The sequence below is a fragment of the Triticum dicoccoides genome, chromosome 3A (genome assembly GCF_002162155.2).
Source record: "Triticum dicoccoides isolate Atlit2015 ecotype Zavitan chromosome 3A, WEW_v2.0, whole genome shotgun sequence".
NCBI lineage: Eukaryota > Viridiplantae > Streptophyta > Magnoliopsida > Poales > Poaceae > Triticum > Triticum dicoccoides.
This window is the reverse complement of record NC_041384.1, coordinates 412,114,397-412,139,230: the sequence shown is the minus strand read 5'-3', so window position 1 is coordinate 412,139,230 and position 24,834 is coordinate 412,114,397. Positions and strand designations below refer to the sequence as shown.

The window sequence follows — 24,834 nt, the reverse complement described above, 5'->3', positions numbered from 1 at the left end:
ACTTTCTTGAGAGAAGCCTCTAGTGAAACCTATGGCCCCCGGGTCTATTTTCCATCATATAAGTTTCTAATTTACAATTTTAGTTTCTGATTTACTATTTTTGTAATCTTTTACTTTCCGATCTATAAACCAAAAATACCAAAAATATTTACTTTATCGTTTATCTATCTATATCAGATCTCACTTTTGCAAGTAACCGTGAAGGGATTGACAACCCCTTTATCGCGTTGGGTGCAAGTTGTTTGATTGTTTGTGCAGGTATTCGGTGATTTGTGCGTTGTCTCCTACTAGATTGATACCCTGGTTCTCAAACTAAGGGACATACTTATCTCTACTTTGATGCATCACCCTTTTCTCTTCAAGGAAAAAACCAACGCAAGCTCAAGAAGTAGCATGAAGAATTTCTGGCGCCGTTGCCGGAGAGATCTACGCCAAGTGAAGACATACCAAGTGCCCATCATAAACTCTCATCTCTTGCATTACATTATTCGTCATCCGCCTCTTGTTTTCCTCTCCCCCACTTCTAAAATGATTTTCGAATTTTTTTGCCTTCTCTTTGCCCCTCTTCTGTTCAGCTTCTTCATTTGCTTTTTGTGTGCTCGTGTGTTGGTGTGCTTGCCTGTCTTTATGGCTCAACCAAAGAACGTTGGTCCTCACTCTAGGAGGATGGAAGAAATTGAAAATAATGTTAGGAGCTTCATGTCTCTACAATTTGAGCATAATAGTTTCTTTAGAAATGAGCTTAAGGAGCAGAAAAGTTTTATGGAGTACATGAATAAAGAGCTCGATGATACGTCTAAGGAATTTTATGGTTCGAAATCTCAGTTTGCTCATACTGAAAATTTAGTAGGCCAAATTTCTGATAAACAAGCTACCTTAGTAAACAAGATGGCCGCAAAACCAAAGGCTTTAAATAATGATGAAGATCTTAAAGTGATTGATGTGACTCCTCTTGAATCTTTGTTTTCCAATATAAATTTTGATAAACATGGGACTGGAGATGAGTCAACTTTAGTTAAAGGCATCCCAATGATTCGGAGTTTTTATATCGTGATGCAAAAATTAATAAAAGTGGGATTGGAGAGGTCAAAACTTTAAGTAGCAATGAACCCACTCTTTTGTATTCCAAGGAATTTAATTATGATAATTGTTCTTTAATAGATTGTATTTCCTTGTTGCAATCCACGTTGAATTCTCCTCATGCTTATAATCAAAACAAAGCTTTTACTAAACATATCATTGATGCTATGATGCAATCTTTTGAAGAAAAGCTTGAATTGGAAGTTTCTATCCCTAGAAAAATTTATGATGAGTGGGAACCTACTATTAAGATTAAGATTAAAGATTATGAGTGACATGCTTTGTGTGATTTGGGTGCTAGTGTTTCCACGATTCCAAAAAATTTATGTGATGTGTTAGGTTTCCATGAATTTGATGATTGTTCTTTAAATTTGCATCTTGCGGATTCCACCATTAAGAAATCTATGAGAAGGATTAATGATGTTCTTATTGTTGCAAATAGGAATTATGTGCCCGTAGATTTCATTGTTCTTGATATAGATTGCAATCCTATATGCCCTCTTATTCTTGGTAGACCTTTCCTTAGAACGATTGGTGCAATTATTGATATGAAAGAAGGAAACATTAGATTTAAATTTCCGTTAAGGAAGAGCATGGAACACTTTACTAGAAAGAAAAATAAATTGCCATATGAATCTATTGTGAGAGCTACTTATGTATTGCATACCAAAGATGACAATGCCTAGATGTACTCGTGTTTTATGCCTAGCTAAGGGCGTTAAACAATAGCGCTTGTTGGGAGGCAACCCAATTTTATTTTTGTTCTTTACTTTTTAGGTTCTGTTTTGTAATAAATAATTCATATAGACTTTGGTTAGATGTGGTTTTGTGTTTTAATTAGTGTTTGTGCCAAGTAAGACCTTTGGGATAGCTTACGGCGATAGTTGATTTGATCTTGCTGGAAAAACAGAAACTTTTACGCCCAGGAAAATAATTTTCAATTTCAACAAAAGCGTGATAAAATACTTATTATTTTTTCAAAAGATTAATAAACAAATTTCTTAGGTTGTCCTAATTTTTCAGAATTTTTGGATTTACAGAAGTATTCGAGAATTCCAGATTGCTACAGATTGTTCTGTTTTTGACAGATTCTGTTTTCCTTGTGTTGTTTGCTTATTTTGGTAATTCTATGGGTAGTATCAGGAGGTATGAACCATGGAAAAGTTGGAATATAGTAGATATTACACCAATATAAATAAAGAATGAGTTCACAACAGTACCAAAAGTGGTGATTTATTTTCTTATACTAACGGGGCTTATGAGATTTGTTTTTGAGTTTTGTGTTGTGAAGTTTTCATGTTTTGGATAAGGATTTGATGGACTACGGAATAAGGAGTGGCAAGAGGCTAAGCTTGGGGATGCCCAAGGCACCCTAAGGTAATATTCAAGGACAACCAAGAGCCTAAGCTTGGGGATGCCCCGGAAGGCACCCCCTCTTTCGTCTTCGTCTATCGGTAACTTTACTTGAGGCTATATTTTTATTCACCACATGATATGTGTTTTGCTTGGAGCGTCTTGTATGATTTGAGTCTTTGTTTTTTAGTTTTCCACAATCGTCCTTACTGTAGAAACCTTTTGAGAGGGACCCGCATGAATCGCGATTTATTAGAATACTCTATGTGCTTCACTTATATCTTTTGAGCTAGGCAATTTTGCTCTAGTGCTTCACTTATATCTTTTTAGAGCACGACAATGGTTTTATTTTATAGAAATTGTTGAACTCTCATGCTTCACTTATATTATTTTGATAGTCTTTAAACAACATGGTAATTTTCTTTGCTTATAAATTTAGTCCTAATATGATAGGCATCCAAGAGGGATATAATAAAAACTTTCATATAAAGTGCATTGAATACTATGAGAAGTTTGATTCCTTATGATCGTTTTGAGATATGAAGATAGTGATATTAGAGTCATGCTTGTGAGTAGTTGTGAATTTGAGAAATGCGTGTGTTAAGGTTTGTGAGTCCCGTAGCATGCACGTATGGTGAACCGTTATGTGATGAAGTCGGAGCATGATTTATTTATTGATTGTCTTCCTTATGAGTGGTGGTCGGAGACGAGCGATGGTCTTTTCCTACCAATCTATACCCCTAGGAGCATGCGCGTAGTACTTTGTTTCGATGACTAATAGATTTTTGTAATAAGTATGTGAGTTCTTTATGACTAATGTTGAGTCCATGGATTATACACACTCTGACCCTTCCATCATTGCTAGCCTCTCTAGTGCCGCGCAACTTTCACCGGTACCATAAACCCACCATATACCTTCCTCAAAACAGCCACCATACCTACCTATTATGGCATTTCCATAGACATTCCGAGATATATTGCCATGCAACTTTCCACCGTTTCATTTATTATGACATCCTTCATCATTGTCATATTGCTTTGCATGATCATGTTGTTGACATCGTATTTGTGGCAAAGCCACCATTCATAATTCTTTCATACATGTCACTCTTGATTCATTGCACATTCCGGTACACCGCCAGAGGTATTCACATAGTCATATTTTGTTCTAAGTATCGAGTTGTAATTCTTGAGTTGTAAGTAAATAAAAGTGTGATGATCTTCATTATTATAGCATTGTTCCATGTGAGGAAAGGATGATGGAGACTATGATTCTCCCACAAGTCAGGATGTGACTCTGGATGCAAAAAAAAGAGACCAAAGAAAGAGAGAAGGCCCAAATAAAAAATGAGAGTAAAGAGAGAAGGGACAATGTTACTATCCTTTTATCACATTTGTGATTCAAAGTAGCACCATGATCTTCATGATGAGAGTCTCCTATGATCGCTTTCATATACTATTGGGGATTTTTCATTATAGAACTTAGCTTGTATATTCCAATGACGGGCTTCCTCAAATTGCCATAGGTCTTCATGAGCAAGCGAGTTGGATGCACACCCACTTAGTTTTATTTTGAGCTTTCATAAACTTATAGCTCTAGTGCATCCGTTGCATGGAAATCCCTACTCACTCACATTGATATCTATTGATGGGCATCTCCATAGCCCGTTGATACGCCTAGTTGATGTGAGACTATCTCCTTCTTTTTGTCTTCTCCAGAACCACCTTCTATTCCACCTATAGTGCTATGTCCATGGCTCACGCTCATGTATTGCGTGAAAGTTGAAAAAGTTTGAGAACATCAAAAGTATGAAACAATTGCTTGGCTTGTCATCAGGGTTTTGTGCATGATTTGAATATTTTGTGTGATGAAGATGGAGCATAGCCAGACTATATGATTTTGTAGAGATAAACTTTCTTTGGCCATGTTATTTTGAGAAGACACAATTGCCTTGTTAGTATGCTTGAAGTATTATTGTTTTTATGTCAATATTAAACTTTTGTTTTGAATCTTACGGATCTGAACATTCATGCCAAAATAAAGAAATTACATGGATAAATATGTTAGGTAGCATTCCACATCAAAAATTCTGTTTTTATCATTTACCTACTCGAGGACGAGCAGGAATTAAGCTTGGGGATGCTTGATACGTCCCCAACATATCTATAATTTTTGATTGTTCCATGCTATTATATTATCTGTTTTGGATGTTTTATATGCATTAATATGCTATTTTATATTATTTTTGGGACTAACCTATTAACCTAGAGCCCAGTGCCAGTTCCTGTTTTTGAGTTTCGCAGAAAAGGAATACCAAACGGAGTCCAAACGGAATAAAACCTTCGTGATGATTTTTGTTGGACCGGAAACAACCAGGAGACTTGAAGATGAAGTCGGAGGAGCCACGAGGTGGCCACAAGGACGGAGGGCGCGCCCCCACCCTTGTGGGCCCCTCGTACACCTCCTGACCTAATTCTTTCACATATATATACCCATATATCCCAAAACCACCAAAGGGATCCACGAAAACACTTTTCCACCGCCGCAACCTTCTGTACCCGTGAGATCCCATCTAGGAACCTTTTCCGGCACCCTACCGGAGGGGGATTCGATCACGGAGGGCTTCTACATCAACTCCATTGCCCTTCATATGAAGCGTGAGTAGTTTACCACAGACCTACGATTCCATAGCTAGTAGCTAGATGGCTTCTTCTCTCTCTCTCTCTCTCTCTTTGGTTCTCAATACCATGTTCTCCTTGATGTTCTTGGAGATCTATTCAATGTAATACTTTTTTGGGGTGTGTTTGCCGAGATCCGATGAATTGTGGATTTATGATCAGCTTATCTATGAATATTATTTGAATCTTCTTCGAATTCTTTTATGCATGATTTGATATCTTTGTAATTCTCTTCGAACTATCCATTTGGTTTGGCTAACTAGATTGGTTTTTCTTGCAATGGGAGAAGTGCTTAGCTTTGGGTTCAATCTTGCGATGTCCTTTCCCAGTGACAATAGGGGCAACAAGGCACATATTGAAGGAAATATGCCCTAGAGGCAATAATAAAGTTGCTATTTATATTTCCTTATATCATGATAAATGTTTATTATTCATCCTATAATTGTATTAACCGGAAACTTGATACATGTGTGGATACATAGACAAAACACCGTGTCCCTAGTAAGCCTCTACCAGACTAGCTCGTTAATCAAAGATGGTTAAGTTTCCTAACCATAGACATGTGTTGTCATTTGATAAACGGGATCACATCATTAGGAGAATAATGTGATGGACAAGACCCATCTGTTAGCATAGCATTATGATCATTCAGTTTTATTGCTATTGCTTTCTTCATGACTTACACATATTCCTTTGACTATGAGATTATGCAACTCCCGGATACCGGAGGAACACCTTGTGTACTATCAAACGTCACAACGTAACTGGGTGATTATAAAGATGCTCTACAGGTATCTTCGAAGGTGTTTCTTGGGTTGGCATAGATCGAGATTAGGATTTGTCACTCCGAGTAACAGAGAGGTATCTCTGGGCCCACTCGGTAATGCACATCATGATAAGCCTTGCAAGCAATGTGACTAATGAGTTAGTTGCGGGATGATGCATTAAGGAACGAGTCAAGAGACTTGCCCGTAACAAGATTGAACTAGGTATAAAGATACCGATGATCGAATCTCGGGAAAGTAACATACCGATGACAAAGGGAATAAGATATGTTGTCATTACGGTTTGACCAATAAAGATCTTCGTAGAATATGTAGGAACCAATATGAGCATCTAGGTTCCGCTATTGGTTATTGACCGAAGAGGTGTCTCGGTCATGTCAACATAGTTCTCGAACCCGTAGGGTCCGCACGCTTAACGTTCGATGACGATTTTGTATTATATGAGTTATGTGATTTGGTGACCGAATGTTGTTCGGAGTCCCGGATGTGATCATGGACATGACGAGGAGTCTCGAAATGGTCGAGAGGTAAAGATTCATATACAGGACGATAGTATTCGGACACCGGAAGTGTTCTGGGGGTACCGAGTACGTATCGGGTCACTGGAAGGGGTTCCGGACAACCCCCGACAAACTATATGGGCCTAATGTGCCAAGAGGGGAAACACAACAGCCACTAAGGGGGTGGTGTGTGTTGGCACGCGAAATCGCCATGCAACACCAGGATAACCGTCGTGCTTTCGTGACGACGAACGATTGCTTTCCGAGCAAAGCAACAAAGATCCCCTTGCTTTCGTAGAGGAGTGACGACCGCTTTTCAGCGCAGAACGGCAAAGATCGCCAAACCCTAGGGCTGCTAGGGCTTGGCAGGAGAAGAACGATGGAAAATAGACGTACGTGAAAAAGTAATATTTGTATTGATAGATCGATTGATGTTCTCTTCAATCGGCCACGACCTTACATATATATGGCATGCTGGACTTGGCGTATAAGATTACAACTCTGAAGCTAAAACCGATCAGGACTAGCCTTTCTTGATTCGGTTACTGTCGTGGAATTGTCACGGCAGATGTCCTAGTGTGAGGGCTTAGTCGCGAGGCCAACGCATCTATGTGGTAGCTTGAGAGGGGTTGGGAGGAATCGAGAGACGCAACATAAGACAAGGACTTAGACAGCTTCTGGCCCCGGGAAATATCATCTAGTAATAACCCTACATGCTGTTTGTGGCTAGGTCTCATTATGTTCATGAGGGAGTCGCCGGTAAATCGGCTCTTTGTGTCTAGCCCTAGAGATTGTTTCTTCTTGCTTGTCCCTCTTTGGGGAGCCCTGCCCCTCCTTATATAAGTTGAAGGGGTGGGTTACATGTGGAGTCCTATTAGGATTAGGACTAGTCTATCTCTAATACAAACCGGATACAAGTCCAGGTCTTAACTCCTTGTAAGACAAATGTTCCTCACGCCTTTCCTCTTCAACCGGCCCATCATAGTATGAACTGGCCTTCATGAACCGCCCGTTGGGCCATCGGGTCTTGTCACTCCTCTGACCCTCCTGCCGGATTACCAATGAATCGTAAACCGGCAGGTCCAAACGGGTCGCCAGTGAATCATTAAGTCTCAGCCGGGTCTCAAGTAAAGCACCAAGTCCGGTCGGGTTATACTTCCGGCCGGTTTACACTGCGGGGTATATCCCCGACATTAGCCCCAGTTTAATTTGGATTTATCCATGTTAAACTGATCCCGTAAAACAAACACAAGACCAAATTTGACAGATTATGCTCCGGGTTAAGAATTCTTGTAAACCGGCATATGATGATCCTTAAGTCCTTGTCATTTCCTCCTTCTAGAAAATTCGGGTTAACAAGCCAGCTTCATACTCAATTTGCTGACATTGGTTTCTCACAGAGAAATATTGTGAAGAATAATCCACTTGAGTCGGCTTCCAAAGCGCCGGTTTAAGAAATATGGGTCTTGAAATACTTATCTGATATTCAGCCGGTTTGAAGATGTAAAACTTGCCGGTTTAATATTACCAAAATTGCCGGTTTATAAATATTGATGGCACTAGGTCGTAATTGTTATCGACACCGGGTCATGTAATTGATCTTCCTAATTTGCTCAAAACTGATAAACTGAAGATGTTCCTCCTTTATATGCATAATACCTATAGCCCCCAAGTCTTAAGAGGAGAACATGGTGATAACTTAAGACTTGCTCCAATAAGTGTTTCAACCTTGAAGAAATCCGGTTTGTTCATCTCAATCATATAAACTGAATACTCCATATATGTAGCCCCCAAGTGCCGGGTTGTCATGCTTGCAGCAACCTGGGACTTGTAATTGCTTATAAAAACTTCAATCAGTGTAGCCCCCAAGGGTCGGGTCATTATGCAATAATGAGCAGGGACTTTGTAAATATAATCATGTAGATTTTAGCAGTGATGTGCAGCCCCCAAGGGCCGGCTTAGTAAGACAATACTAAACCGGGACTTGATATATACTTCAATGGAAATAACATATTATAATGTAGCTTCCATCGTAGGGCTTGAACCCATGTCCACAAGGTTAAGAGCTTTGTGCTTTACCAACTGAGCAATGAACCCTTTAATATAATGGATTAAGGCTTGTATACCTTGAATGTTTGACAGGAGCAATTGGTAGCCCCAAGGGCCGGCTCATTATGATATGATGAATCGGGTCTTCAATAAGATGAGCAAAAAATGACTTTGCATTAGCCCCCAAGTATCATGGTGCATGCTTGCAGCGACATGAGACTTGCATATTTGATATAATCTTAATTTAAATAATGTAGCCCCAAGTGCCGAGTCATAAGCCTGCAACGACTCGGGACTATTCCTTCCATTGTAGAATAAACCATATCCTTTGATAAAATAATAGCCATTGCGCCAAAGCGACTTTGAATATCTCATCTGTTGATAACCATAATAAAAAATCCAGCCATGTTGGCTATTTAAAGATTTGAATAATATACTCAATGATTTATAAGCGCATGATTCCAATGGCGCAATCCAAATATATATATTGGCGACTTATAGTCCAAAGCCAGACCGGTTTAATAAACACTGGATAATTTATTATGCTTTATCCAACCTGTTTCTATACAACAAGTTTAAAGTGTCCTGGCGGTTTACCGCTGGACGGGTCATAATGCCCAACATATAACCCGGGTGTATAACCAAGGCTGCACTTAAGAATAATCAAATATGAAATATATCATACATGTGACATTGAATCACATCGTTGGCTTACCAACTTTTTGTAGTAAGGGTGATAACCCAAATCTTGAGTACTGATAACTCCTCCCATATTTTGCCAGTTTTATGATAAAACCGTTCCGGGTTGTGATAAACACCGGTTTATTCAATATTGGTGACTTTGAGTCGGAACCAGACCGGGCTGATAGTCTCCGAATTATAACTGATCATGTACTGACAACTTGTAGTTGAAAGCCAAGCCGGGTCAAGGACTCCGGTTTATCAGAAGATATTATGAACCTCAACAAAGGCGAAAAAACTTGGCAAATAGAACTCAAAAAGAACATGCGAGGCTTTTTACGAGCTGCCAGGCTCCAAATTGAGGCTTTTCATGGGCTGCCAGGCCACTGAATTAACCATTTCACAAAGCCTTTTAAGATGGACCTCAATTTTTAACCAATCACGTTTTAACTTTGACAAGTTCAGGGTCTATGAGATTGACTGTCAAACGTTTGCGGGTCGTACCAGGTTTACCTGGGCGGAGTGACTTACTTAAAGAAGGCAGGTTAATCCGGGGTTTTAGGTGCGTACACCTGGCTTCCAAGCCTAGCTTGATAGCCTATTACAAGGGTGCAGACTCTTAGTTCGTTGCGAAGCAAAGAGCCCCCAAGTAACTTCCCTGGTAGCCTTACGCCGATCAAGAGGTGTAGCTATGGTTCGAATACAACCAAGCCCCCAAGTGATTTCCCTGATGGCCTTACACCGATCAAGAGGTGTGACTATGGTTCGAACATAGCCCCCAAGTGATATTATTAGTTATGCTCAAGGGATACCCATGTTTGAGCTATGCTGTGCAACAGACTCTCTTTAGCCCCTTATGACAATATTGGCTTGATAGCCGGATCAATATGTAATCAGAACTCCGCTTTATAAACAGAAGCCCCCATGTGATCAATAATATGATAAGCCAATAAGGCAGGATAACCCATGTTTGAACCGGGCGTCATGGCAACAGGTCCTCTTCCGCAACCTTTAACTTTTTGCAAGAGATAAATTCTTCTTGAACCGGGATTTTGAACCAGATATTGAGAGCGTCAGAGCTTTGTGGGAGACATATGTCCCTTGAACCGTATTGTAAACCGGAATTCTTCCTGATGACCCGGAATTTCTTCATTGAGCCAGGATTTTGTAACTATCATATACATTCTAAGCCGGAAATTTTCTGACGGCCTTTAAATTTTCATCAATATAACAGTAGCCTTCGAAACCGGGTTATCTTTCCCTCCATCGTCCTGGTGTTTTTAAATTTGCTGAAACTGACAAGATTTGCTGAGTCATGTCATCGTAGCCCCCGAGTCTCAAGGTGACTCGAGGAGTTTGGCTTGAGACTCTCCATATTTGACCGTGATATAAACTGGTATGCGTCAGTCAACATCTCAGTGATATAGCTTGTCCTGCATTGGAGAACTTCACAAGACAAAGTAATCGCTCTTTTCAAAGAAAGTAATATATAATATAAAAATATATTGGATGGATTTCACCTGATATGTTAGGCCAGTAATTTATCCACCGCGGAGTTGCCGATCACCACAGTGAAGCTGAAATCAATTATAGGCGAGCCGGCCGCAGGAACAGACAAATGAGTCGGCCGTGGCGTTGTAAGCCGGCGTGGACAAGCAAGTTGTCCTCCTCGTTGTGAGCCGGCGTGGACGCGTGAACCGGCCACGAGAGTGGATGGGCGAATCGTCCGTGACGTTGTAAACCTGTGCCGACGAGCAAGTTGTCCTCCGCGTTGTAAACCGGTGCAGACGCATGAACCGGTGGCCAGGGCGAACGGGCGAGTCGTCCGTGGTGTTGTAAGGTGATGCGGACGGGCGAGTAGGCCGGCATGTTGATGTAAATCGGACCATGATACGCGTGTTCGTGAATGGTATAAAAATTGTCCTGTGTAAAAATATTACAGGACAGAGTAATTGTTCTTTGAAGAAAACAATATGTGCTGATAAAACAGACTGAAATGGATATCATCTGATATTTTTTGCCTGATGATCATGGATACTGGTGTGGATAATGCTGGACGTGCTCGGGTCAAAAATAGCCGGACAGATGTACGTCTAATGTAGCACTAGCACCCACATGGGTCTTCCTTTTCTTTTCCCCCTTCTTTAAATATTGATTCTCCCTTGAGATCCAAGTCAATGTACTTGATGCACAGCAGACGTTCATTAGTAATTGATGCATGTGGATAGCAGTGCTACCACTGCTGCTGAATAATGGTTTTCTTGCAGTGTATCAGACTGATCATCAGAGTTGCTTGTCCGGGCACAACAATTAAAAATAGATCCAGTATCCAGTATCCCTTGGCCTGTCCTGTGTTCACATGCTCAGCACCGTACTGGAAAAATAAAGCCAATGCACAATATCCCACAGCGCGAGCGGGCGGGGAAGCATGCATTGTGATAAATTCACCTTGTCTTCCCATCAACTCCACTTATGAAATTCAGAACGTGCCTCAATATATGCAGAATTGATGGCTCTTTGTGCTAATTGCAAGTTCTCTTCTGGCACTCGGCATGTATCGCACTAACTCCAGCATGAGTCCCATCTCCACTGAGATTCAATATATATATATACGGGCTTGCCCGGTGCACCCATTGTTCAACCCAGCTGCAATCAGGGTCAATTTAGTTAGCTTCAGCAGATATTGATAAGGTAAACTTGATAACCCGCAAAAGTGCTCTGTCGTCGTCATTAACACAGCCTTTCCACGATTCTTCCCGAGGGCCATCAACATTATTCAGCACTCCCGCAGCGAGGCGGCAAGCGGAGAAGTGAGTCAAGGCCAAGGCGGGTCGTCAAAGCGGCGGCTCGTGGCAGCGTGGCGGCTCAGAGCGGAGGTGAGGCCACTCGTCCGGGGCGGCTTGGTGCAGCCACGTCAGAAGATTGACGCCAAGGCGGGCCAGCGGCGGTTTATGCACGCTGGCGAGGGCAGCTCGGACAAGGCGCAAGGCCGGGGCGGCTGCTCGGGATGGCGGCTTGAGGCACACTCCGGCAAGCCGGTCGAGACGCACTCTATTGGCCGCAGCAGCGGCGGATTCGGGCGGCTCCAGCCGTGGCCGCGTCGGCGGAGGCGGTGCGGCGGCTTGATGCAGCAGCAGAGGCGGCGAGTCGACGAGGCCGTGCCAGTAACTCGGCCATGGCAGAGAACTGGTGGCCAGCGAGCCAGCGAACGCGGCGCGAGCCGGCAGGGGTACGAGCAGCAGCTGGGGCGGCTCAAAGCAGTTAACAACAGATGCAAGCCGGATGGCTGTGCGCACACACGCGCGCGTGGAGTAGCAGTGGTGGCTCATAGACGAGGTGAGTGGAAGCACGGCAATGCGGACCGACATCGGAGACGGCTTGAAAACACACGGGTAGGCCCGCAGTGGCGAGACGGAGTCGGAGAAGTGGTGACTCTGCGGAGATCGAGTCCCTGGCTTGTAGGTGCTGAACACTCCATAACTTTTGCCTTGGTAGTTTTGGAAACTGGAGATTGATCCGATCTTGCATCGACTAATCATTGGAGTTTGTTGCATTGAGTAATCGGGCATTGGAGGCCGTATTCAACACGTATTTGTCTTGGCACGTGGAGTGACCAAGTAGCAATAGCCGAAGATGATTTTCGAGTGTTGGCTTTCGCCGTACAGCGAGTTGCACCGGTTTGATTTGGATATGGGCTGATTTGACGTGATGGCTTGATGGATGAGTAGATGCAACGCTTGGGACTTGTAGTATGTCAAATCCGTAAAAATAGATTATAGTGGAAACCATCTCGGCGACTTGGAGATCTGACGGCTCTGCAGCAAAAATTTAATCCGTTTGATGGATCGCCTGGTCGCCGGTCGCGCATGGCAGCGTACACAGATACTCCCTCCGTTCCTAAATATTTGTCTTTCTAGACATTTCAAATGACTACTATATACGGATGTATATAGACATATTTTAGTGTAGATTCACTCATTTTGCTTCGTATGTAGTCACTTGTTAAAATGCCTAGAAAGACAAGTATTTAGAAACAGAGGGAGTACAACCCTAACTCAATCTTGTATATGTCGTTCTGGCTGTTTGTCAACGACGTAGATCCTTCCATATCAGTGGCAGAAAACTTCATAGCGAACATGCAGAATCTATTGTTGATGTGAATTTTCCACGCCAGCTTTCATTGAGCCGGAAAATTGCGAACTTCTCGAACCCTATAAAAGATCCCTCCAAGAACTCAACACCATCGTGCGCAGGCCCCACGGTGGATGCCAACTGTCATGGAATTGTCACGGCAGATGTCCTAGTGTGAGGACTTAGTCGCGAGGCCAACGCATCTATGTGGTAGCTTGAGAGGGGTTGGGCGGAATTGAGAGACGCAATATAAGACAAGGATTTAGACAGCTTCGGGCTCCGGGAAATATCATCCGGTAATAACCCTACATGCTATTTGTGGCTAGATCTCATTATGTTCGTGAGGGAGTCGCCGGTAAATCGGCTCTTTGTGTCTAGCCCTAGAGATTGTTTCTTCTTGCCTGTCCCTCTTTGGGGAGCCCTGCCCCTCCTTATATAAGTTGAAGGGGTGGGTTACATGTGGAGTCCTATTAGGATTATGACTAGTCTATCTCTAATACAAACCGGATACAAGTCCAGGTCTTAACTCCTTGTAAGACAAATAATCCTCACGCCTTTCCTCTTCAACCGGCCCATCTAGTATGAACCGACCTTCATGAACCGCCCGTTGGGCCATCGGGTCTTGTCACTCCTCTGACCCGCCTGCCGGATTACCAATAAATCGTAAACCGCCAGGTCCAAACGGGTCGCCAGTGAATCGTTAAGTCTCAGCCGGGTCTCAAGTAAAACACCAAGTTCGGTCGGGTTATACTTCCGGCCGGTTTACACCGCGGGGTATATCCCCGACAGTTACCGTGTAGCATACGTCTATAAAAAATATACTTGCCAATCTAAGTACGTAGCAAATCTAAGCCATATCCACGTACATGCACTTTTGTATATATGAATAAAATATTCTGGCCACGTGGCCATCACACTAAATATAGTGGCTAAGCATATGTATAAATACCTTGAGCCCACAAAGAAAATATTTAAATATTTCGGCAACGTCGCAAATCAAACTGGATAATAGCCATCAGGACTAAGGACACTTCTTCATATATATATATATATATATATATATATATATATATATATATATATATAGTGTTACTATTCATCACCCAGGGTGCAGGATAAGTTATTCTTCACCCGAGATAATCTTATGATCATTTCATAATTAAATTACGTTTGAAATTCAAATAGTTACATTCCTATTGATTCACTACGTAAAATTTGACATAGAAAATAAAAATATAGGTCATAAGATTTTTTTGCAGTTTATGTGTATTTTAGACTATGTTTTTATGTTTGTAATTTTACATAACATAAAATATTTTTTACGGCGATTATATATTTTTTACGGTCTCTTTTTGCGTAGGGAATAAGACAAAACTTACGAAACATAAAATTACGATGCATTGATGGTAAAATACAGGGGGGTGAAGAATAACTATTCCTCACCCAGGATGACGAATAGCGCGACCATATATATATATATATATATATATATATATATATATATATATATATATATATATATATATATATCACTTGCATGCATCACGCCCATGGTCCAGTATAGCATATGATTCTTCTTAGAACTTGTATCTTCAGCTTCCATGAAATTTCCTGTGACGATACTTCAACAATGCATTAACCGATCAGCTTGATAAATCATTGATTTAATTTGGCTCATCACATACTAAGTAGCCAAATTATACCATCAACACATGCCCCCTGTTTTTGGTACAATTGCATTGACCAAAAATACTATAGGAGTTGCCGTAGGATGAAGTCGATCATTGATCATATCATTACTCAGGGCGATGTCCAACGATACATCGGCCAAATTTTCTTAGGGCGATATCTCAAATAATATATTGGCCAAATTTGCTCAGGGCGATACTTGAAATAACATATCGGCCACAACATGTTCAGGCCTCCTGCCACATGATAGGATAGTACTTCTTCAAATATTTTCCATTAAGAGCTTTGGACAACTTCTCTCCCTGCAAAGATTGTACACAATATGAATTTCCAGGAACAATCTCTATAATTTTATATGGGCCTTCCCAACTCGGCGACCATTTGCCGAATTTTCTATCTTTAGTTCCAATAGGTAAAATCGTTTTCCACACTAAATCCCCTATTTGAAATGATTTCTCTCTCACCTTTTTATTATAAGCCTTGGCTACTCTTAATTGTTTCTTCTCAATTTCTCGCAAAGCTCTTAATCTCTCTTCTGAAATGTCATCTATCTTACCCCATCATCAAATCATTATAATCCACAGCCGACAAATCATTTTGTCTGGCCACTCTAAGGGCTTGTAAATTAACCTCTACAGGTAACACTGCCTCCTGACCATATACTAGATCATACGATGCTACTTGATTTGCTTCATGCTTAGATATCCGATGAGCTCATAAAGCTTCCAAAAGTACCTCATGCCATCTTTTCGGATGCTCCTCAATTTTCTTTTTGATAAGCTTAATTGAAGTTTTATAGCTAGATTCGGCCTGTCCATTAGCTTGAGCATAAGAAGGCGATGAATTTAACAATTTAATTCCTAAAGATTCAGTTTGAGGAATACTGAATCTATGAATAATATGCTCCAAAACAAGACTAATAACCTCTTTGTGAGTCATATTTTTCAAAGGAACTGCTTCAGTCCATTTAGTAAGTTAATTTGTGGCAACTAGGACCAAGCGATGTCTTTTAGAAGACGAAGGATGTATTTCACCAATAAAATCTAAGCCCCATCCTCTAAATGGCCATGGCCTAATTATGGGATTTAACATAGACACGGGCGCTAACTGTACATTACCAAATTTTTGACATGCCTCCCAACCTTTATAGTACCGGAAACAATCCTCTAGCAAAGTCGGCCAATAAAACCCCGCTCTTGTTAACAACCATCGCATTTTGTGAGCCGACTGATGTGTTCCACAGATTCCTTCGTCCACTTACCCATAGCTATTCTAGATTGATTAGAATCCAAGCATTTTAAAAATAACCCATCTATTGTTCGGCGAAACAACTTGTCATTAAGCAAAGTATATTTTAAATCTTGTCGCCGAATTTTTCCTATCTCTCGTTTGACTTGGATCCTTTAAATGATTAACTAGAGGAACTCTCCAATCACTTTGTCGGTGGGAAACGACACCTATGGGGTCACTGGGATCCCTTCAACGGTTGGCGGGTGCGGGGTTGTGCAAAGAGCGGGTCTGGCGGTCAGCACACAAATTGTTTACCCAGGTTCGGGTCACGGAGACGCGTAAAACCCTAGTCCTGATTTGATGTATATTTGGGTGTTCTTGTGTTCTTGAACTAGCTGTGGTGGCTCTCTAGTCCAAAAGATCCGAATCCCTCTCCAGTATGCCTCGGGCCTCCTTTTATAGACAAAAAGGGGTCGCCACAGTGGCACACAGGAGGTGGAAAGGTGTACAGGGGCTGAGTCTATCTCTTGGCATCATCGAACAAACACATTTAATGCGCTACCGACGTGCCACTCTTGCTTTATTGGGGACGACAAAGAAGCTCGTCCCAGCTGTTGTCGCCTCGCCTGGCTCCGATGCACGTCCAAGCTAACGAGGTGTTGTAGCGCCACGTTGGCTGGCTGCTGGGCTGGCGCGGTGGTGGAGCCTTCATGAAGATCTGCATGCCACCACGCAGGTGCTTGCTGAGTTGGTGTAGAGGCCGCGTGCTGCCACACAGATGCCTGCCCAGCTGGTTGAGCTGGCAGCTGTATGGGAGCGGGGGTGGAGTCTTGGCAGATGTGGGCCTGGCTGCGGCCCCGTAGGCGTCCTCGTCAAGGGTCTCGCTGCGGCACCGCGGTCGTCCCCGACAAGGATCTTGTCGGGGGTCTCATGGATTTCCTTGGCAAGGATCTCGCCAAGGATCGTCGTCTTCTGGTTCCCATCTGATCTTGTGTATCTATGATCTCTATAAAGATCTGCATGCCACCACGGAAGTGCCTCCCGAGCCTTGGTTCCAATATGGTTGATGGTGTTGGAACCCCTTGGGCTCAAGGGTGGCGCGCTCTGCTGGCGTCAGGCAAGTTGCCCCGGCAAGGATCTTGCCGAGGCTGCGGAAGCCACCCCGGCAAGGGTCTTGCCGGGGGAGTCCACCTCGCCCTCTTGCTCTCTTTGCACCTCTAGTCTTGGCGTTGCTTTGGTCATCTTGTGCTCCGGCTTCCCTCCTCTGCCCCGCTTAGCATGGCCGTGGGCGCGGCCCTGCCTGCTCGTGCACAAGTAAAGGGGTGCAAAAGGAGAGCCCCTACTTTTGTACATCGACAGGAGCCCCCGGGCCTGGGCCACACATAAGCGCGACGGATTGTCGGGCTAGGCCCAAAATGGTGCACGGGCAGGTGGGGCGGATTTTTACCGCAGTAACTTCTCCGTCCGCTGCGCTTCCCCATGACCCGCGTTGAACGCGCGACGTGGGGGGTCATGCGTGACGTGGGGGTCATGCGTGGGGCGGTTTCCGCACGCATACGTCACGTTGTGGTAAAGAGGCGGCTCGCGCCTTCCCCATAAAAAAGAGGAAAACGCAGAGGCGTGGCTCATTTACTGAGTGGGCTTGGGTCGTGGTCTTCAAGGCGCCCGCTCCCCACGACCGCGGGGCGGAGAATGGCCGTCTCGTCCGTCCCCTAGATTTTTTCTCGCCCACCACGTGTCCCCCGTGCTCCGAAGATGGTAGGGGGTGGGTGCGGGCCTTGAATGATGAGGCAGGGAAATGGGCCGCTGCTGATTGGGGCAGCGGGTCGGCCTCGATTCTCTACGCCCCCGATGATCGGATTGGCTGAGTGGGGCGGCCGAGTCCCGACCCTGCCCCTTTATAAGAAGGGGGAGGGGGATGGCACCCCACAACCTTTCATCATCCCTCTCCTTCCACCTCGGCCCCGCTCTTTCATCTGCCATGGCGAGAGGGGGCGCCGGTCCTTCGACGGTGGCGGCAAGGGTCTTTGGTCGACAGCGCGTCCCTCCTTCCCAAGAGCCTACGGCGGCGGAGCTGGCCGCGAGAGGAAGGAGGAGGGGGCGGGGCCGAGGCCAGCTTGGCACTCGGGGAAGAGGGGGACGGGGCGGTGCACCGGCCTTGCCTCCTCCAGTGATGCCTCCTCCAATGGAGGGCCACGTCGGGGACCAACCTCGTGAGTTCTTCATCAAGCTGCGTCGGCCACCGCATCGTCGCCTTCGTCTCCCTGCGCCATTCGCTCGGGAGATGGAGCTCGATCCGCCCCAGACCCTGAGGTTGCATATGAGGGGCTGTGGGAACAGCGGCACGCGGGTCGATGTTGACTTTCCTGCCCCTCAGGTCATGTATCTTTGCCGCGGGTGGAAGACCTTCGCTCGTATCCATAGCCTGACGGCGGATCGTTCTCTGTTTCAAATTAATGGAGAACGGCCTGCTCTCTGTCAAGGTCTTTGGAGATCTAGAACTCGCCTGAAGTGCTGCCTGGACAGCTCCTCCGACGATGAAGACCCCTTCTCAAGCGGGAGTGATGAGGAGGACAGCGACAGCGACGACGAGAGCGTCGAGCGAGGGCACGTCGACCTCGTCTCCGACTGACCGCGTCGTCCCTCCCTCCGCCGTGCGCTATGTCGAGGGCCTTCCTCGTCAAGCTCTCCATCGGCGCGTTCCCCGTCTCCTACTTTTTGCCTTCGCCTGCCGGACCTGAGAGGAAAAGGGCAAGAACGTGGAACACCTGGGAGTTTCTAATTATTCCTTGATAAATTGACTTATTTCTCACAATTCTTCTGGTTATGTCTTCTCCTATTTGTTGGAAGATGAGTACACATCGAGTAATCCGCCCACGAGAGCCCAATCACAAGGGGCTCATACAGAAAGCAATCAGCCCATAGCCCAATATCGAGACCACAACCTATTATTCAAACCACAAAGGATCCGTCTTTCATCGTCCAATCTTCTCGATCGAACATATTGACATCAATACTCCTTTACATGGACATTCACGTCCCGCAAAGATCAACCACTCGTGCCCGGGATCACTATCCAATCAAAAACCAGACTTCCAGGATCCATCTCACTCAGACCCTTTTGAATGTAGTGGATAACAACGGAGTGGGGCTATCGAATTGATATGTATTCGAATCTTAGGAGCTGGTAATCACTGATATGCTCATATTGGTGACGTTATTGTTGTTGTAATCAAAGAAGCAGTGCCCAAAATGCCTCTAGAAAGATTAGACAGAAGTAAGACGAGCTGTAATTGTACGTACATGTAAAAACTCAAACATGACAACAATATGATAATACGATATGATGAAGGTTGTCATTGATCAAGAAGGAAATCCAAAAGGAACTCGAGTTTTTGGTGCGATCGCTCGGGAATTGAGACTTATGAATTTCACTAAAAGAGTCTCATGAGCTCCTGAGGTATTAAAAATACTAGTAGTAGAGACTATGATATAGTAGGGTATCAGAATATAGATCAATTAGTAGATTGTGTCTGACGCATATACATGAAAAAAGAATAATTATATAATAATAATAAGAAGAATTCGAATCTTAATAAAAGGAAGGGTTCAAATAGCATCTACTAATATTACCGAAAACTTTGTGAAAATACTTCTACGAGAAGGTTTTATTGAAAACGTTCGAAAACCATAGGGAAAGTAACAAATCTTTCTTGGCACATGCCCCTGCTCCCAGTCTTCGAACTAGTCATTAATGGTCGGCAACATAGGTACCCTTTTTCGGTATGCGTTGCGAACACTTTCATTTTTAGCGTCTCATCTTCTCTGGAGAAGCTCAAATCGAACGGATAGAGCAGATGGTCCAACTACAGAACTTCTTCTTTTTCATTACTTCCATGGTCATGCCCCGCGGCACGGCAACACCCGTACTATGGAAATGGTTCGTTAGTAGAGATGTTCCCACGGGTGCCTCTTCTTCCAATGGTACTATAATTCCTATTCCTATCCCTTTATTCCTTTTTTGGTCTATCTACATTTAAGGAAATTCATACACTCCATGGACAGAGCAAAAAGTGGAGTGTTGGTCAAAGCAAGTCGCCCTATTCTATTACCAGCCAAAATGGAGAGAAGCTCATCCGCTAGAAATGCTTTATTTCATTCGTTCCCGCTCTTCATTTCCTTATTATCGAATCCATGGGTGACTTGTCATATTTAGAATCTTTCTGCGATCTCCTCTGTTTACAATTCTTTCGTACTCTCTTCTCTTTACCACGTGATAGGTCAGCGAAGCGTGAGCGGGCGCTCCGAAGTAAAGGCCAAACACTTCGGCCTAAGGGGAATGAGCAACAAAATGACAAGATGAGGTGCCCCGGGCACCCCCATATAGAAAGAAGGGTCGAAGGTTTTGGGCCTGTAGCTTTCCCCGCCCCCACCGCTCGTCGAGTGGTGCTTGTTTGTGGGGTGTGCCACCAGAAAGCGGGCTTGAAGCTCTCGCCTTACCAACGAGCCGACTGCTGATGGCTGTTGGTCACGACTACTACAAAAAAGTGAAGATGAATCTTTCTATTTCACATGGAGGAGTGTGCATCTTTATGTTGGGTGTTCTTCTGTCGTGCGACCCAATGGCTTATGTGTGACCTGTGGCCCATGCCTCTTATTCTATTTGTTCAGGGCGGGCGGCGTGAACTCTGATTCGATCCGGGTATTCAATCCCGCCGCTGAGATGCTTAGTTGACTCCTTAACCTTGATAGGAAGATGGCTTATTGCAAAATTCGTGCATAAGGGTAAGGAACTTTGGATGAATTAATGCGAATGGGTGTAAGCCTCGCTGCTCGGAAACACCCAGTGCTGACCACACTGAGAGACATGAAAGCGCAGGTAATGCCAGTTGGCGAAGTGGCGTTAAGCATCCCTAGCAGTACGCAAAGATAGGTCGTGATGATATCATCTACGTCCGTACCGCTCCTCGTGGAGTAGATCCGGCATCCAACCAACCCTTTTTTGACAAGGGAACGGGAGAATTCCCACTACCGCTAGCAGGCCAGCCAGGCCGTGAGCGCGGTGGGAACGGGCTTCCCAAAAAGTGAACCCCGGCCCGGGTTAGCATAGAATGGGGGGGGGGGCGGCCCTAATGTTGTGTTGGCCGGGTTGCGGGCGGATAAAAGCGGACGTGGGGACTCGGGTCGGGGCACAACGTAACTAAGAGAGCCATTCCATTTAGGGCGAGATAGAATGGGCGGGCACAAGTGGTCTGGTGCCCGAGCCGATTGGTCAAACAACGACTACTGCACATATTATATTAGCCGCCTATCCTAGAATGGACTGGGATGGAGTAGAAAGAACGCAAAGTAGCAAGCAAGGGATGAGCGCTTTGTTGCGCTTGCGCATATGTTTTCTTGCTGGGTCGGTTTGTTTTTGGGGGGTGGGGCAATTAGCTTGCTTCTTCACAAGCTTATCCCCGCCCCCTTTCCTGTCCGTCCTGACCGGCAGCAGTTGGGTCTCCCCATCTCTCCTCAACTTCCTCGGTCTTTGGCCCGAGCTGTATGAGGCAGAAACTCGTCCCACGTACGGTTCGGAGGCTGAGCCCCACCCATGCAATAATGGTGCGGCTTAGGTCAACTAATACGAATAAGATACAGTTCACTCAACGATTGCCCTTGGGTCCCGAACTCCATATGGGGAAGGAACGTTGTTGTTTGCGAGGTCTCGATCATTTACATGGACCCACTTCTCATTCCATTTGTGGGAATTTGATGATTTATAACCGCCCCCAACGAGCGAAAGGTTCATGTTTGAACATGATGAGTCACTTTGTGCGGACCTGTTGCCCATAAACTTTCCTGCCTCATATGAGAATGGAAAACTGGAAGATTTTCTGCATCGGTGGATGAAGAATCACGAACATAAGAATTTCTGGTTTAGCATGTTCCTAGAAATAAGATACTTTTTTTCCATTCGAGAAACAAGGAGCACGACTGAAGTGGCTATACATACAAATCCATCTACGGATCTATATGCTCCGATTGGAACTGGAAGTTCCAGAACTGGCGGCTGGTATACCACCATAATGAAATTGCCTTTTATTTTTAGTATTTGGATAGGATTTCTGTTGGCTTCATAGGGAGGCTCGTGTAGTTTGTTACGTCAACTCCTAAAGGATAAGTTGCATTGGAATCGAGAAAGTTTCGTTCATAATTGCATAAAAGGAGTCAAAATAGTGGTTGCGGCGCGTCGAGGGTCAACCTTTGATATCGAATAACCTTTCGAGCCTTCCCCAATGGATCTCTATCCTCCTTTGAAACCAATAGAAGTTCACTGACCATCCTTGTCAAACATAACCCAAGGTAGGATCGAGAGGAGAAGAATAGGACTCTTGCTAGTATCATAACCTCTCGATGGGAGAATGGAACCATTAGATTAGTGGAAAGAATAACGAATGGGAAGAAACCAGCCAACTTACCAAGAGGAAGAAATGATGAACACTTTTTGTATTATCTTGAAAGTTTTCATTGGATCTAGAAGTAATCACAACGTCACTTTTCACCGGAGATTTCATGGTAGTTTTTGGAAACTTCAATTGATTAATGAGGTCAAGAGACTATAATTCGAATGATATGTGGAGGGAGCGGGGCGTCTTACCCGCATCAATCGATACCATGGTGTCACATATACACGAAGGTTATTCTTCATTTCATCCCAAATTGGTATACAAAGTCTATAAATATGGTGGGATAGGTATGACTATGCAGGAACATTTCACTCTTGAAAGGCAAGATGAGCTTGGGTATTGTTGTGCCAGGCGCCCACTCATCAATGCTGGTGATTGGCCTTGTATGGATGCCCCATCCCTTTCAGCAGATGTACTAATTTTGAAAGCATTAGTGAATATCTTAATGCGAGAGTTTATATGGGGAAGAAACAATCTTCCGCCTAGATTAACTCATTATAATGAAATGGTGAGTTTCCACGAGGAGTTCTGGGATGGTAAAAGGGGTGTAGATAAAATAGTCTGTGTGGATTTGAGTCATAGTATCCACTATGTTTCTACTCCACGTCTATGGAATACATTAAAATTTCTACACAATCTGGGGGTGATTTCGCATATCTTAAAGGAATTTATATCTCTCCCGATATATAATGCCGACACTAACCTCCAAATTCCTCATTTGAATTGTATACCATTGATAGGTGAATTGAGTGACGTGCTCCTACATCTATTTTTTCAACATCAATTCGGTAGGGAGGTCCTGAGCCGGTATGAAGGTGTTCTTTATACAAGATGGGACACCAATGTCCTGCTAGCTTCAACATGCCATGATTCATATCGCCTTGACTGTCGTCAAATTCTGGACATCTTAAGGTACTTGAATCTAAATGGATTTATTTAAGTGATAGAGCGTGGTGGCGGGGGCATGCACGTGAACCCTGAGAAATCTTAGATATTTCTCAGTGCAGATGGTGATGTTAGTGTCCCTCAACTAGACGAAGGTGAGACTGACTATGATAGTGAATAATTGAGGGAATTGGATAGAACATTTTTGATAGAGTAACCTATTCATAATAATGATGAGTATCCCTCATCTAGGGAAACATACATGTCCTATTTGAGAAGGAATAACAAAGGTTCAAAGAAAGGGGGAGAAGAGATAGATGGATCTAAACCTGGAATCAAAGGGATCTGCGAAAGGGATTTTGAAGAATCTTACGTCGTTGAGAAAAGTAAAAAGATAGGAAAGGGAAGTAATGTCAAACCTGAAAAAGAATATGGCACGAGAGATTTAATATAGGGAGGAATGAATCGGGCATCAAGTAAACTAAGGCATCAAGGAAAGTAAGACTTGAGGATGGAAGGGATGAAGGAACCAATAAGCCACCGTTAGTGTACCAGTCATTGGGACATGTGCCGTGTGTTCAGTCTACCTGCCTTTAGTACGACCCGGATGAAAAGATGCAGACTTTTCTTAAAGGTTAGGGCAAATGATTCTAAGCTTGAGGACCCATTCTATCCGGGCCTAAATGCTGGAGTTTCAGAATTCACTCTACTTCTTACTGAATTTCGCCGAATATATCCTATGTGCTTAACACATTGGCATCGGCGGCTAAGATTTCTTTGTAATGGTAAGACGGGGATCTAATAGTCCACTTCACCCTATCAAACTTGACCTCGATATAGGTTGCTTTTTGATGACTAGTTAATAGAATAGATGATATCTATTATTTTCTACCTCCTCTACCTAGATCTCCTTTTCCTAAGAAGGGAGAGAAGACGGTTCTCCGGGACGGAAGACATCTCTCACTCGTACATATATGGATGGGTTTTCTACCTTAGAAAGGGATGAAACTGAGCAGCAGAGATTGCTAAAATAGCAAAGTGGATCCAGATTATTTTAGAACTCCAACTGAATGATGCTATACTCGAATCTGATTCTGCTGCAGCTTGACAAGGACCTGTGAAAATGCTGATATCTCGAATCCCTATCTTATTAAAATGGGGTAGCTTTACTTAAGTACTGCAAGAAAAGTATGGAAAAAAGCATAGTCGGTACTTCTTAATGCGGCACGTAAGCTGGTTATCCTGACTAACAATCATGCCTTGCTTGGATTTAGGGATTAGGAATTCTTATTGGGAAAGAGATTGGATTGGCATTCAAGTAGG

The 24,834-nt window shown here is 43.8% G+C and overlaps 1 pseudogene; it reads left to right on the top strand.

The window, feature by feature from the left end:
• Positions 1-19,919: 19,919 nt before the first annotated feature.
• Positions 19,920-22,437, top strand: LOC119272357 (annotated as a pseudogene).
• The last annotated feature ends 2,397 nt before the right edge of the window (positions 22,438-24,834 follow it).